Here is a 14,792-nt window from a genome sequence, read left to right on the forward strand (position 1 = left end):
CGAAATCCCAAGTGACTAATATAGTGTATACTAAAACAATTTTTTTGATGATATTTAAGCATAAACATTCGGCGAAATATTTAGACGGTTTGTATCTGTATGACAGTGTTTTTGCATATATATTCTTATAGTTAACTTGTCTTGGGGGATAAAACAGAACCTATTCTATTCATAGCTGTCATTAACTCAGTCTACAAGATACATTCAAAGACAATTTAACTAAAGGAGAGCGTCAGGCCCTTAGCACACTCACGCTAACTCCCTCCATCATCATTCGCGAAGCAGACAAAGGAGGAAATATTGTGGTTATGAACACAGATGATTACAATAATGAAATATTGAATCAGCTAGCAGACCAATCGTGTTATGAACGCATCACAAACAACCCTATGGGTGCTTTGACAATAACCATCAATGACCATCTACGCAAATGGAAAGAAGATGGTCTTCTAAATGACGATGAATATTTGTATCTCAAAGTACTCAAACCAACATACCCATGGCTTTACACCCTTCCAAAAATCCACAAGGATCTCCCCTTTCCTCCAGGCAGACCTATTGTCTCGGGAATTGGAGGTCCCACCGAGAGACTTGCAGAATACGTGGATATGTTCCTAAACCCACTTGTAAAAAACCTGCCTTCTTACATACAAGATTCGAAGCATATACTTAGCGTTTTAGGCGACTTAGAATGGCAACCTAACACTACCCTTGTCACAATGGACGTTGTCGCACTCTATACTAGCATCAATCCTACTTTAGGCATGAAAGCATTAACCCGTATTCTTTCCAACCGACCCGCTTCTCTCTGGGCACATACACAAATGCTAATCTCGATGATGAATTTAATTTTAACCAACAATTTTTTCATCTTCCACAAACAATGGTACCAACAGAAACGTGGCGTAGCCATGGGTTCTAAATTTTCACCGTCTTTCGCCAATCTTTTTATGGGTGCTTTTGAGGACGACCACATCTGGGGCAACAAAGGCAGTCTATATACTGACTCCATTTTATTCTGGGGTCGCTATATAGATGACTGCATTTTACTTTGGACAGGCTCAGAAGAACTACTACAAAGCTTTTATGAGCATCTCAATCACAACGATTGGGAACTAAACTTTACCATGAAATCTAGCAAAACACACATAGAATTCTTAGACCTTGAATTCTATGTGAAGGGAAACAAATTACAAAGTGAACTATACAGAAAGCCAACCTCTTGCAATGCTATCTTGAGAGCCGACAGTTTCCATCCCTTCCACCAAATCAAGTCAATACCCTTTGGAGAATTCCTCCGCGCCAGGCGGAATTGTAGTGAAGACAAGAATCTTGAAGAAACCATACTAGACATGGAAACGAGGTTTGAGAAACGGGGTTATCCTAAAGCCATCCTTTCTCAAGCAAAAAAGAAACTCTCCAAAATAAAGAGAAGCGATACGCTGAAACCCAAAGACTCACTTCTGGCGAAAGACTCAACAGTGAGAATGATCACTGAATACAATGCACTTCATCGATCACTCAGACACAGTATGACCAAACACTGGGGTCTGCTAAGAGAAGATTCAACACTGAAAGAAATAATACCCTTAACTCCACAAATCACTTTCCGCAAAGGGAAAACCTTGAGGAATAGACTCAGTCCTACAGTTCCACGAAGTGATATGACCCCTAACTGGTTAACACAACGCAGTAATGGATTTTTTAAATGTGGTTTTTGCACCATGTGCAAATGGGCAAAACACAAAACAAAACACTTCAACGGACCAAACAAAGAGACATACGACATAAGAGTGAACATTAACTGTGTCACAAAATATGTGGTATACATAATAGAATGCCGATGTGGCAAACAATACATCGGAAGTACTATCAGAGCACTGAAAGAAAGAATTTCTGAGCACATGAGAGCCATACAAAAACAAGATCCGAAATACCCAGTGGCCTTACATGTGGCCACATGCCAAACTGATACAGAGGATTTCTCAGTATCTTTCTTCGGAATTGAGACTGTACCCATGCATGTAAGAGGTGGTAATAGAGAGTTGGCACTCAGACGTAAAGAAGCGACTTGGATTATGCGTCTTCAAAGTATTGAACATGGTTTAAATTATGACCCTGAGATGCAATTCTTTCTAGGAAACTAATCACTGTGTTAATCTTACTGCATTATGGTTTTCTCATGTAATGTGTTCTTTTGATCTAGTACTGTTGTTAGCCAGGTCTGACATATAATTTTTAATGAGATGAGACGTTTTGAGTAGAATGATATTTACCAAATCTAATGAATTTTCCTTCTCAAACCATGTCTCGAATTGTTTCGATATAGAATATATAATCATCTGTGTTCTATGGTCAGCAATACACTTACTGAGTAAAATCCCCAGATTTTAGATTATAAGTGAATATGAGGTAGCAATCTTAAAAAGTGGAATTACACAAATTGACCATAATATCTATAACCCCAGATTCTTGGATCCTATCCGGATGTCTGACATCAGAAATTTACCTTATAATGAGATATACATAGGCTCGATACTTGAAATACATGTCACATACGTGGACATTCCGGTACAGAATTAATCATAGACACTAATCTCCGAAAAAATAACTGTTCGTAAATATCGACTAATGAAAGCTAATAATTTGATATATACTAACCTTACAAATTAATTGCTCTTAAATATCAGCTAAACAAACCGAATAATTGTACATATATCAATCTCATTAACTAAATGCTCACAATATCTTCTCTAGGAACCGAGTATCGACTACACATTGAATTTGAGGTGAACCACTTCAAAAATATGAACTCCCGACTAAAAACGAGGCCAAACGATAGAATTTCACATAACTGGTGATTTTCGACTAACAATTAACATACGGGTGTCTGTCCATAGTATTTCTTCTTATTCTGGCCGGTTAATCGACAGACTCCTTGTCTGTTGACAGTCTAGTCGTTTCCAGTAAAGGAAGGATCTCACCGGTACATATTCCGGCTGGGTATCCGGTCACGTGACCGTCCTTGGAAAACGGCGCCGGGAAACACAAGAGGGAGTTCGACTAAGAGGAGGTAAGCTAGTTCTGTGCTCCGCTTTTGTTTTAATAACAAACACCGGACGCTTATCACCACGGCCCAACAGATCCTCTCCAATACATTTTTCTGTTTCCTTCCTCATTACTTATCGTTTTAGGTGTACCCGCCTTGCCTCTTATGAAAACAGCGTTGCGACTACTGTGCAAACTGTTTTTTTCTCTCCTCCCGGTTGAAACAACACTTTATTGATAACGAGGTAGGTTTTTCTTATAGTTTCGACTGTTCCTTTGGTCTGCAAGTAGACCATCAAAATAATGAGATTCTTATATTAAATCTGAATTCGATTACATTCCTTGTAGACTCATCAGGTCTTATGAAGGTTCTCCAATACTTATAGTGCTGAGAAAGTCAGGAAACATGACTACATAATACGGCTAAACCGATGTGTTTATGCCCCTCACCCATGAGGGTGAGTTCACTTATCATTTCATTTTCATTTTCTTTGACGTTGTTTCTTTCCACCGTTTATTTATATTATTAGTTTTCTATCCCCTAGCCTGGGTTTAAATGCCGATGCTGCCTCTTTTCTGGAATTTTCTACCCTTAAGGACCTCTCTTGTGAATAGTAGTACTAATTTTCTCATAGAGTCTGTATATGCTTTAATTTTGAGACTCATCATAATGTAGACAAAATAGAAATTAGATCCATTGGTCAACAAAATTATAACAACTGTTAACACGATTTTCGCCCTCATTTGGAGGCCATACTCAAAACGGGTGATAAACAACAAATATATGACTATCTTGTAGACTGAGTTAATGACAGCTATGAATAGAATAGGTTCTGTTTTATCCCCCAAGACAAATTAACTATAAGAATATATATGCAAAAACACTGTCATACAGATACAAACCGTCTAAATATTTCGCCGAATGTTTATGCTTAAATATCATCAAAAAAATTGTTTTAGTATACACTATATTAGTCACTTGGGATTTCGAATTCTGTCTATACACTTCACTTTCTTTACACATCACCAGTAGTATTTCTTACGCCCTTAATTTGTCCTTTGTCTACAGATATAAACAAAATAGTCAGACAGAACTTAAGTTCACGAATGTCACTAAATCAATGTTCTCGATGCACTTTGCCACATAGGCACATAATGGCATGCTTTTTCCACAACGGGTGACACCTTCAAGTCACCTTCGTATACAACTGCATCACAAACATGATCACAAATGTAAGCCTTATGTTTCTATTCAGCCCTGAAGATTCGCAGTCTGTTTCCCTGTGATGAAACACGTGTTGGCCCATATGTAGGAACAATAAACCGAACTATCACACCAACAACGGAACGCATTGACACCTCATTTTTGTCCACCTTGTTCACTGAATGTTGAAAGTGTCTACTGATTTTGGTGGTGCTCTAATGTTTGTTTGACTGACAAAACTAAGAACCGTATAATCATATATCCATTTGTATAGTGCAGGGGCATTGTTGTTTTTTCATGTTCCGTATGGGCCAATCTTGGTCCATCCCTGAACGGTTGTGAGGATTTACCGTTCGCCTCATTGCCTATACCCACTACTTGGAAAGTTTTCTCACTTACTCTACGGATACTCTGGCTGTGCGCCTGGTAATTCTGGATAATCTAAATAGCCTCATAGTTGCATATTATACATACTGGTTCCAGAGAGGGCTGCCCCACCGTTTTCATTTTTTAACCATATCTGCACATAGACCTTTAAGCACCTAATTCGACTGCAATTACCTCATCATGAACAGGGACAAAATAGCGGCCGATCTTTTTGAAAATCTAGCCAAGGGCATGCCGACACATACTGCCACGGCCATCTCTGGTCCCCCCCGTACTGAGGGTTTAAGAGACAAGTTTAAAAGATTAGAAAGACTAAAAAAACAAGAGAGCTCGCGATGGTGGGATGCCACCACACTCAAACAATACATGCGAGTAAAACAGATCCCCAGAGGCTTACGCTCCCAAATCTTTCCCACCTATGACAACCTGGATGTTGATCTCCTTAAGAAATGGGAAGACTCTGTTACCAACATTTCTTTCGATCTCATGGACATTCTAATAGAGAGTGCAGATCGCAAATCCATTAAATTACTAGAAGAAATTGCGATCCTTGAAAAAGAAATCACAGACCTCAATCTACCAGAACCCACGGTGAAAAACTACACCATCTTAGATGAGTTTCTAGCCAAACATCAGGATGAAATAAAAGAAAGAAAAGCCAGACAGATAAAGAGAGACGATGCAGACTACCGCAATGGTAGAATTTTCACTTATGATCGCAAATACGATGCAATGATTTGATCTACTAACCCCAAAAGATCGGGTGATAAGGCATCTGCCCCTAGCTCTGTCTCGTCCAGCAACACCTCCCTCAACACTGCCAGTACAAGTGAACCAGAACTAGAAACAGGTGACACCCTAGATGCTAACAGTATTCCTTTTTTAGTAGAAATGGAGCGCATTCGGAAAGGATACAGGGCCCTACCCCAAAGAGGAATACAAAATCAAAGACCCACAGAGGTAGCAGGGGCGGTAAACGAAGATTATCGCAAGAAACTAAGATCAGGAACAACAAAGAAACAATAAACGAAAATAATGAGGTCCAAGTAATAAACCTCTCCTCTTTTCCACTAACTCCTGATATGATTAATCTTCTCTCTAAAGGCCTCAATTTCAACCCTTACTCAACAGGTGACATCTGTCAAATGAAAATAGATCTCTTTAAATTTGTTCGGAGTCTTAAACTCAAAAAACATTTTGCAGGAAAAACACCTAGCGATAAAAATGTAAAAAATATTCCTGATGTCTTATCTAACGATGAACTGACAATAAAAGATGTTCAAGCAATTCATTTACTGTTGTCTATTACTGAACGGGAGGATAGTCCCATGGAAATGGGGCAACTTCTAGAGGAAATGAATATTGACACAGACTTGGATGTTGTAAGTGGTCTAAAAAACAAATCTACATGGACACCAACATTACCAGGTGGGAACAGTATAGACACATTTTATAGACAAGTTCTAGAAGACCTAAACAAAATCAACACAAAAAAACAGAATGACATCTTTACATTCAAAGACAATTTAACTAAAGGAGAGCGTCAGGCCCTTAGCACACTCACGCTAACTCCCTCCATCATCATTCGCGAAGCAGACAAAGGAGGAAATATTGTGGTTATGAACACAGATGATTACAATAATGAAATATTGAATCAGCTAGCAGACCATTCGTGTTATGAACGCATCACAAACAACCCTATGGGTGCTTTGACAATAACCATCAATGACCATCTACGCAAATGGAAAGAAGATGGTCTTCTAAATGACGATGAATATTTGTATCTCAAAGTACTCAAACCAACATACCCATGGCTTTACACCCTTCCGAAAATCCACAAGGATCTCCCCTTTCCTCCAGGCAGACCTATTGTCTCGGGAATTGGAGGTCCCACCGAGAGACTTGCAGAATACGTGGATATGTTCCTAAACCCACTTGTAAAAAACCTGCCTTCTTACATACAAGATTCGAAGCATATACTTAGCGTTTTAGGCGACTTAGAATGGCAACCCAACACTACCCTTGTCACAATGGACGTTGTCGCACTCTATACTAGCATCAATCCTACTTTAGGCATGAAAGCATTAACCCGTATTCTTTCCAACCGACCCGCTTCTCTCTGGGCACATACACAAATGCTAATCTCGATGATGAATTTAATTTTAACCAACAATTTTTTCATCTTCCACAAACAATGGTACCAACAGAAACGTGGCGTAGCCATGGGTTCTAAATTTTCACCGTCTTTCGCCAATCTTTTTATGGGTGCTTTTGAGGACGACCACATCTGGGGCAACAAAGGCAGTCTATATACTGACTCCATTTTATTCTGGGGTCGCTATATAGATGACTGCATTTTACTTTGGACAGGCTCAGAAGAACTACTACAAAGCTTTTATGAGCATCTCTATCACAACGATTGGAAACTAAACTTTACCATGAAATCTAGCAAAACACACATAGAATTCTTAGACCTTGAATTCTATGTGAAGGGAAACAAATTACAAAGTGAACTGTACAGAAAGCCAACCTCTTGCAATGCTATCTTGAGAGCCGACAGTTTCCATCCCTTCCACCAAATCAAGTCAATACCCTTTGGAGAATTCCTCCGCGCCAGGCGGAATTGTAGTGAAGACAAGAATCTTGAAGAAACCATACTAGACATGGAAACGAGGTTTGAGAAACGGGGTTATCCTAAAGCCATCCTTTCTCAAGCAAAAAAGAAACTCTCCAAAATAAAGAGAAGCGATACGCTGAAACCCAAAGACTCACTTCTGGCGAAAGACTCAACAGTGAGAATGATCACTGAATACAATGCACTTCATCGATCACTCAGACACAGTATGACCAAACACTGGGGTCTGCTAAGAGAAGATTCAACACTGAAAGAAATAATACCCTTAACTCCACAAATCACTTTCCGCAAAGGGAAAACCTTGAGGAATAGACTCAGTCCTACAGTTCCACGAAGTGATATGACCCCTAACTGGTTAACACAACGCAGTAATGGATTTTTTAAATGTGGTTTTTGCACCATGTGCAAATGGGCAAAACACAAAACAAAACACTTCAACGGACCAAACAAAGAGACATACGACATAAGAGTGAACATTAACTGTGTCACAAAATATGTGGTATACATAATAGAATGCCGATGTGGCAAACAATACATCGGAAGTACTATCAGAGCACTGAAAGAAAGAATTTCTGAGCACATGAGAGCCATACAAAAACAAGATCCGAAATACCCAGTGGCCTTACATGTGGCCACATGCCAAACTGATACAGAGGATTTCTCAGTATCTTTCTTCGGAATTGAGACTGTACCCATGCACGTAAGAGGTGGTAATAGAGAGTTGGCACTCAGACGTAAAGAAGCGACTTGGATTATGCGTCTTCAAAGTATTGAACATGGTTTAAATTATGACCCTGAGATGCAATTCTTTCTAGGAAACTAATCACTGTGTTAATCTTACTGCATTATGGTTTTCTCATGTAATGTGTTCTTTTGATCTAGTACTGTTGTTAGCCAGGTCTGACATATAATTTTTAATGAGATGAGACGTTTTGAGTAGAATGATATTTACCAAATCTAATGAATTTTCCTTCTCAAACCATGTCTCGAATTGTTTCGATATAGAATATATAATCATCTGTGTTCTATGGTCAGCAATACACTTACTGAGTAAAATCCCCAGATTTTAGATTATAAGTGAATATGAGGTAGCAATCTTAAAAAGTGGAATTACACAAATTGACCATAATATCTATAACCCCAGATTCTTGGATCCTATCCGGATGTCTGACATCAGAAATTTACCTTATAATGAGATATACATAGGCTCGATACTTGACATACATGTCACATACGTGGACATTCCGGTACAGAATTAATCATAGACACTAATCTCCGAAAAAATAACTGTTCGTAAATATCGACTAATGAAAGCTAATAATTTGATATATACTAACCTTACAAATTAATTGCTCTTAAATATCAGCTAAACAAACCGAATAATTGGACAGATATCAATCTCATTAACTAAATGCTCACAATATCTTCTCTAGGAACCGAGTATCGACTACACATTGAATTTGAGGTGAACCGCTTCAAAAATATGAACTCCCGACTAAAAACGAGGCCAAACGATAGAATTTCACATAACTGGTGATTTTCGACTAACAATTAACATACGGGTGTCTGTCCATAGTATTTCTTCTTATTCTGGCCGGTTAATCGACAGACTCCTTGTCTGTTGACAGTCTAGTCGTTTCCAGTAAAGGAAGGATCTCACCGGTACATATTCCGGCTGGGTATCCGGTCACGTGACCGTCCTTGGAAAACGGCGCCGGGAAACACAAGAGGGAGTTCGACTAAGAGGAGGTAAGCTAGTTCTGTGCTCCGCTTTTGCTTTAATAACAAACACCGGACGCTTATCACCACGGCCCAACAGATCCTCTCCAATACATTTTTCTGTTTCCTTCCTCATTACTTATCGTTTTAGGTGTACCCGCCTTGCCTCTTATGAAAACAGCGTTGCGACTACTGTGCAAACTGTTTTTTTCTCTCCTCCCGGTTGAAACAACACTTTATTGATAACGAGGTAGGTTTTTCTTATAGTTTCGACGGTTCCTTTGGTCTGCAAGTAGACCATCAAAATAATGAGATTCTTATATTAAATCTGAATTCGATTACATTCCTTGTAGACTCATCAGGTCTTATGAAGGTTCTCCAATACTTATAGTGCTGAGAAAGTCAGGAAACATGACTACATAATACGGCTAAACCGATGTGTTTATGCCCCTCACCCATGAGGGTGAGTTCACTTATCATTTCATTTTCATTTTCTTTGACGTTGTTTCTTTCCACCGTTTATTTATATTATTAGTTTTCTATCCCCTAGCCTGGGTTTAAATGCCGATGCTGCCTCTTTTCTGGAATTTTCTACCCTTAAGGACCTCTCTTGTGAATAGTAGTACTAATTTTCTCATAGAGTCTGTATATGCTTTAATTTTGAGACTCATCATAATGTAGACAAAATAGAAATTAGATCCATTGGTCAACAAAATTATAACAACTGTTAACACGATTTTCGCCCTCATTTGGAGGCCATACTCAAAACGGGTGATAAACAACAAATATATGACTATCTTGTAGACTGAGTTAATGACAGCTATGAATAGAATAGGTTCTGTTTTATCCCCCAAGACAAGTTAACTATAAGAATATATATGCAAAAACACTGTCATACAGATACAAACCGTCTAAATATTTCGCCGAATGTTTATGCTTAAATATCATCCAAAAAATTGTTTTAGTATACACTATATTAGTCACTTGGGATTTGAATTCTGTCTATACACTTCACTTTCTTTACACATCACCAGTAGTATTTCTTACGGCCTTAATTTGTCCTTTGTCTACAGATATAAACAAAATAGTCAGACAGAACTTAAGTTCACGAATGTCACTAAATCAATGTTCTCGATGCACTTTGCCACATAGGCACATAATGGCATGCTTTTTCCACAACGGGTGACACCTTCAAGTCACCTTCGTATACAACTGCATCACAAACATGATCACAAATGTAAGCCTTATGTTTCTATTCAGCCCTGAAGATTCGCAGTCTGTTTCCCTGCGATGAAACACGTGTTGGCCCATATGTAGGAACAATAAACCGAACTATCACACCAACAACGGAACGCATTGACACCTCATTTTTGTCCACCTTGTTCACTGAATGTTGAAAGTGTCTACTGATTTTGGTGGTGCTCTAATGTTTGTTTGACTGACAAAACTAAGAACCGTATAATCATATATCCATTTGTATAGTGCAGGGGCATTGTTGTTTTTTCAAACAACGAGATAGATCTATGAAGTCTGAGTTCTGATAAGATAACAAACTTTAACAGCACACCACATAATTAAACTCCACTAGATACTACTCCAAAACACAAAATACCATTCCACATAATTACACCATAACACAATTCCAGTACCGCATAATAACTATCCACATAATTCCACAGCACACAATGGCACATAAATCCACTACACTAATACACTCAATGCCACACAATACATCAACAAACTAATGCTTCCAACCCACATAATTTAACTACACACCACACCCATAGACTCCATAAGACATACGTAAAAGACATTTACAATATCAAAAGTTCTAGCTCAAACAAATGCGTGACCGATTGCATGAGTGATTTCTAAATACGGATTCCTGAGCACATACCATATTAAAAGCGAAACTCCAAGTTCCAGAACGCAACCCGCTGTAGGACAGAAAGTGTAGCACGTGTCCTATGGGCACTTAGTAGTTGTGACTCGCAAGATTAAAACTCCGCATAGAGCTGCCAGTCTATTAGTGCTGCACATGGGCTGCCACTAAAACGCAGATTCGCGTAACCGTTGTATCTGTTCCTCGGCTCCTGTTCGGCCTTCCATTCTGTGTCTACCTTCCTTCTAGACCGTCAAAACATTTGACAAAGGACGGATACACAAAAAGGGCGGCGCGAACGGGGGGAAGTTCATACTACAACTCAGAAACTGTCACAAGTTGTCAGGCTACTTTGCCTCCGATGAAACAAAAAAGGGACTTAGGGAGATACCCATAGAAACCCACAGGGTTCTAAATGGAGGCCAATGGCATTGTGCCTGAATATGACCATTTAGGCAATGCATTCCAATCATGCCTACGCAGCGGCCATTTCCTAATGGTAATGTTTTGTCATTCATTGTAGGAAACACAAAGAGAAATATAAGTAAAACAAAACGAACTTGTTTAGCACCATATACACAGTCTACGTATTACAAATTGCCAAATGTTTATCACCCTAAATATATCGAAAGACCCAAGCTCGATTTACAACAATGTTAGTTGGTTCACCTCACCCGGAGTTCTGTCACAGCACCATGTGTAAGTAGCGTTGCAGTGCAAGATATATCTTCGGAAATAGTTGCTTCCCTTAGTCTAAGCATTAAAAAGGCACTGGCAATTTCTCTATTCTTCGGACTTCTGAGCTGCGATCAGTGAATATTGGCATCCACGGAACAAAACATTACTGATATGAGTACTGCAGAGGCCATGGCTGGCGTGTTCCACATCGACCTGGACCAGCCCGACAAGGTGGGCTCAGAAGAGGAGGAGGAAGGGGTAATGATCTGGGCAACTCTAGTGGGCACAGATGGGGGAATCAGTTGACAGGGCGTAGGGAGGGTGACGGGCATATGTGCGTCTACGGAGGGGAGTGAATTGTTGATGAATACGCACAAACAGGGGGCAGAGGCAAGTAAAGCGAGCACTCACTGGCTGGGGCGGAGGACTCGGACGTTCTCTCTTGCTTCTCCGGCGGCGGTCAAGCAGAAATGGCTCTCCGAAAAGCCCCGTCATTTTCCGACTGGGGGCGTGTTTTTCTTTCTCTCCTCTTCCCATTGTCTGGAATGTAAAATTCCAGCCAATGGAAAGAGGTGAGAAAAAACACACCCCTCAATCCCAAAAAGACGGGGCTTAAATGGACAGATGCCCCTCTTCTCCAATGGCTGGCCTCCATTTAGGAAGCCAGCCAATGGAGAAGAGGGGCGGGTACAAGCCCCCATACTAAGAAACATAAGATCTCGCCGGTGAGACTGCGCAAGCGCAGCCTACGCAGGCCGAGACCTAAAAATTATGAGGTTTGGATTGTGGTGGATATTCTTTGGGGGGAAACATGTTAAGCGTAATAGTTTTTTACACACCCTATTCTAGCAACAGCTAAATAAGGCCACCTGTGAAACATTTAAAGTTAATTGCATGTAATGTAAATGTTCTACACAAATGACACAAATCGAGCCCTCTAATTGGCCATAATCCATCTATAATATTTCTGGAACAAAACCCATCTTGCCCCCTCTAATCGCCCAAAGTTGCATCAATGGAATCTGCCCAAAGAGGAGTGGTAATACGCTTCACCACTTAATGTCAAAATACATTGAGTCAATATAGATATAAGAGGGTGAGGGTCATGGGTATGTTGTTTGATTGACAATCATTTAAATTCACAAATATATATGCTCCAATTGAAGATGACCCTGATGAAATTAATCATTTACGTCTATCCTTCTTGTCTATAAAGGATGAATTCTTAATAGGAGGTGAATTTAACGGCATCATTTTAGAGACATTGTTTCACTCGCCAGCTCACGAGATTACTGGCTAATCTGTATGCTTAGTCTCAAACGGAGATTATAATCAACTCAGGAAGTGCAGGCAATGTATATGTGTACATAGGCATAACTTGGGGAACACAAGAAGGTTACCCTATGTCACTCATTTTATTTGCCCTTTTTATTGCACTCTTAGCCGCAATCATTCTTACCGATCCCTTGATAGATCCCCCACAGAATTCACTCTCGAAAGTTTTTTTTTTTTTTAAATATGTTTTTATTGGCATTTCAAATATGTAAAAACATTGTATACATTTCGCACATAACATCGGATTATTATGTCATCCTCTTGAATATACATATATGCCATTTTCAACATCCTCCCACCTTTCCCCATCTCCCTCACTCCGGGCTCAGTAAACCAAGAACTCGTTCAGGCGACTCCAGACTACCTTGCACATGGGGGTAATCCTCCAGCGGCCTCTCTAAAATTAAATTGTACAAAGATGACATTGCCCTTAAAGGTAGATAGCACAAATATTCTAAGAGTATTCTATAATTTTCAACGATTTGCACTTTTGGGAGGATACATAATAAATCACAGAAAGATAGAAATCCTACTTTTTAACAGTATTATGCAAATACTAGCAGCGTGTATAAAAAGTTCTCAATCACATAAACCAAATAGATTATTTGGGAAATTTGTTTTTGAGAATTATGAATAATTTGTATCTAAACTATGTCCTGTTGATGAGTAAATTTTAATTTGTTGCTGGAGAAAAAGTAACTTCTTGCCTATCATGGGATATATTGCACCAGGTGATCTACAGGCCAATTTTTTCTAGAGCTACCTTTTTTTTGTCAAATAAGAAACCTCGACTGGCACTTCTGAAATGATGTCCAAAACAGATGGGGTCTAGCTGTTCAAACAGAATTGGGTACTATTATGCAGCATTCACCCCAAGGGTTACCATATCGCCCAGCCTTCATTGCTTTAACACTGATCTAATTATTCTCATGGTTGCGAATAGCTTTGCCAATTCCAGGATTATTGCAAGAAAGTTTTGGGAAGGAGAACGGTGGAATCTTCTTTTGACCTGCCAGATCTGTTTAGAGTATCCCCTGAGAAGAGTTTGTGTGCCCTAAAGCAGCGCTTACAGGCTTATGTTTTGTATCTAATATTCTCTCTTTATGATGTTAGTAGTTTCAGACAGATGGAAATCAAATGCTCAGTTAGAATTGCTGGGAGATTAGCATATAAAATGTCAAGCTACACCTTACTCTTTGCAGCATACATATAACCTGCTGCCTTACAATGATGTATAACTAAGAGGTTGTAGAACTGGTTTGGTTTCTTTTCAAGTGTCCTTCTCAGGCCCCTGCCTTTCTGTAGAGTGATACTTTTCACAGCAGGAGGCGCTGGGGCTACCTCCAAGCAGGAGTAGCCATAATAGGGGCACAATATATCGTGACAGCCCAGCACCTGGCTGTCAGTAACATTTCTGAACTAGCAAGGCGGGACCGACAAAGTGCAGGCCCGTCTTAGAAACTTCCCCACCACGAACAACAGAAACTGCAGTACTACCCCTCACCCCTACCCTCTACTGAATAGCCTTGCTCATGAAAAACTATTCAGACCCCCTTGCAAACATAGTTAATGGAATTGCTAAACCTAGCCCTCTCATGTCATTGTCTGGGTGTCCACCCTCCTGGCACAGGAATACAGACATTACACTTCCACTGTCTGGTGAAGCTATCCTCCTCCCTCTCTTGCACCATGCCACAACCAGGGGGAATCCAAAATGGATCCCACTTATCTTTTGTAATTAATACTCTAAGACAAACTTTAAGGGTGAACATCAGAAGATGTCTGCTCCAGCATTTGCAAAATCTGCTTTTTAGTGTTTGCATTATTTACCCTGTATACTCTCTCACATTGCTAGGATCATGACGTTACTGCTGCATTTGAGTGCAGTCTAAAGCTTTGAATAT

The sequence above is a fragment of the Lissotriton helveticus genome, chromosome 2_1, assembly GCF_964261635.1.
Source record: "Lissotriton helveticus chromosome 2_1, aLisHel1.1, whole genome shotgun sequence".
Classification (NCBI taxonomy): Eukaryota; Metazoa; Chordata; class Amphibia; order Caudata; family Salamandridae; genus Lissotriton; species Lissotriton helveticus.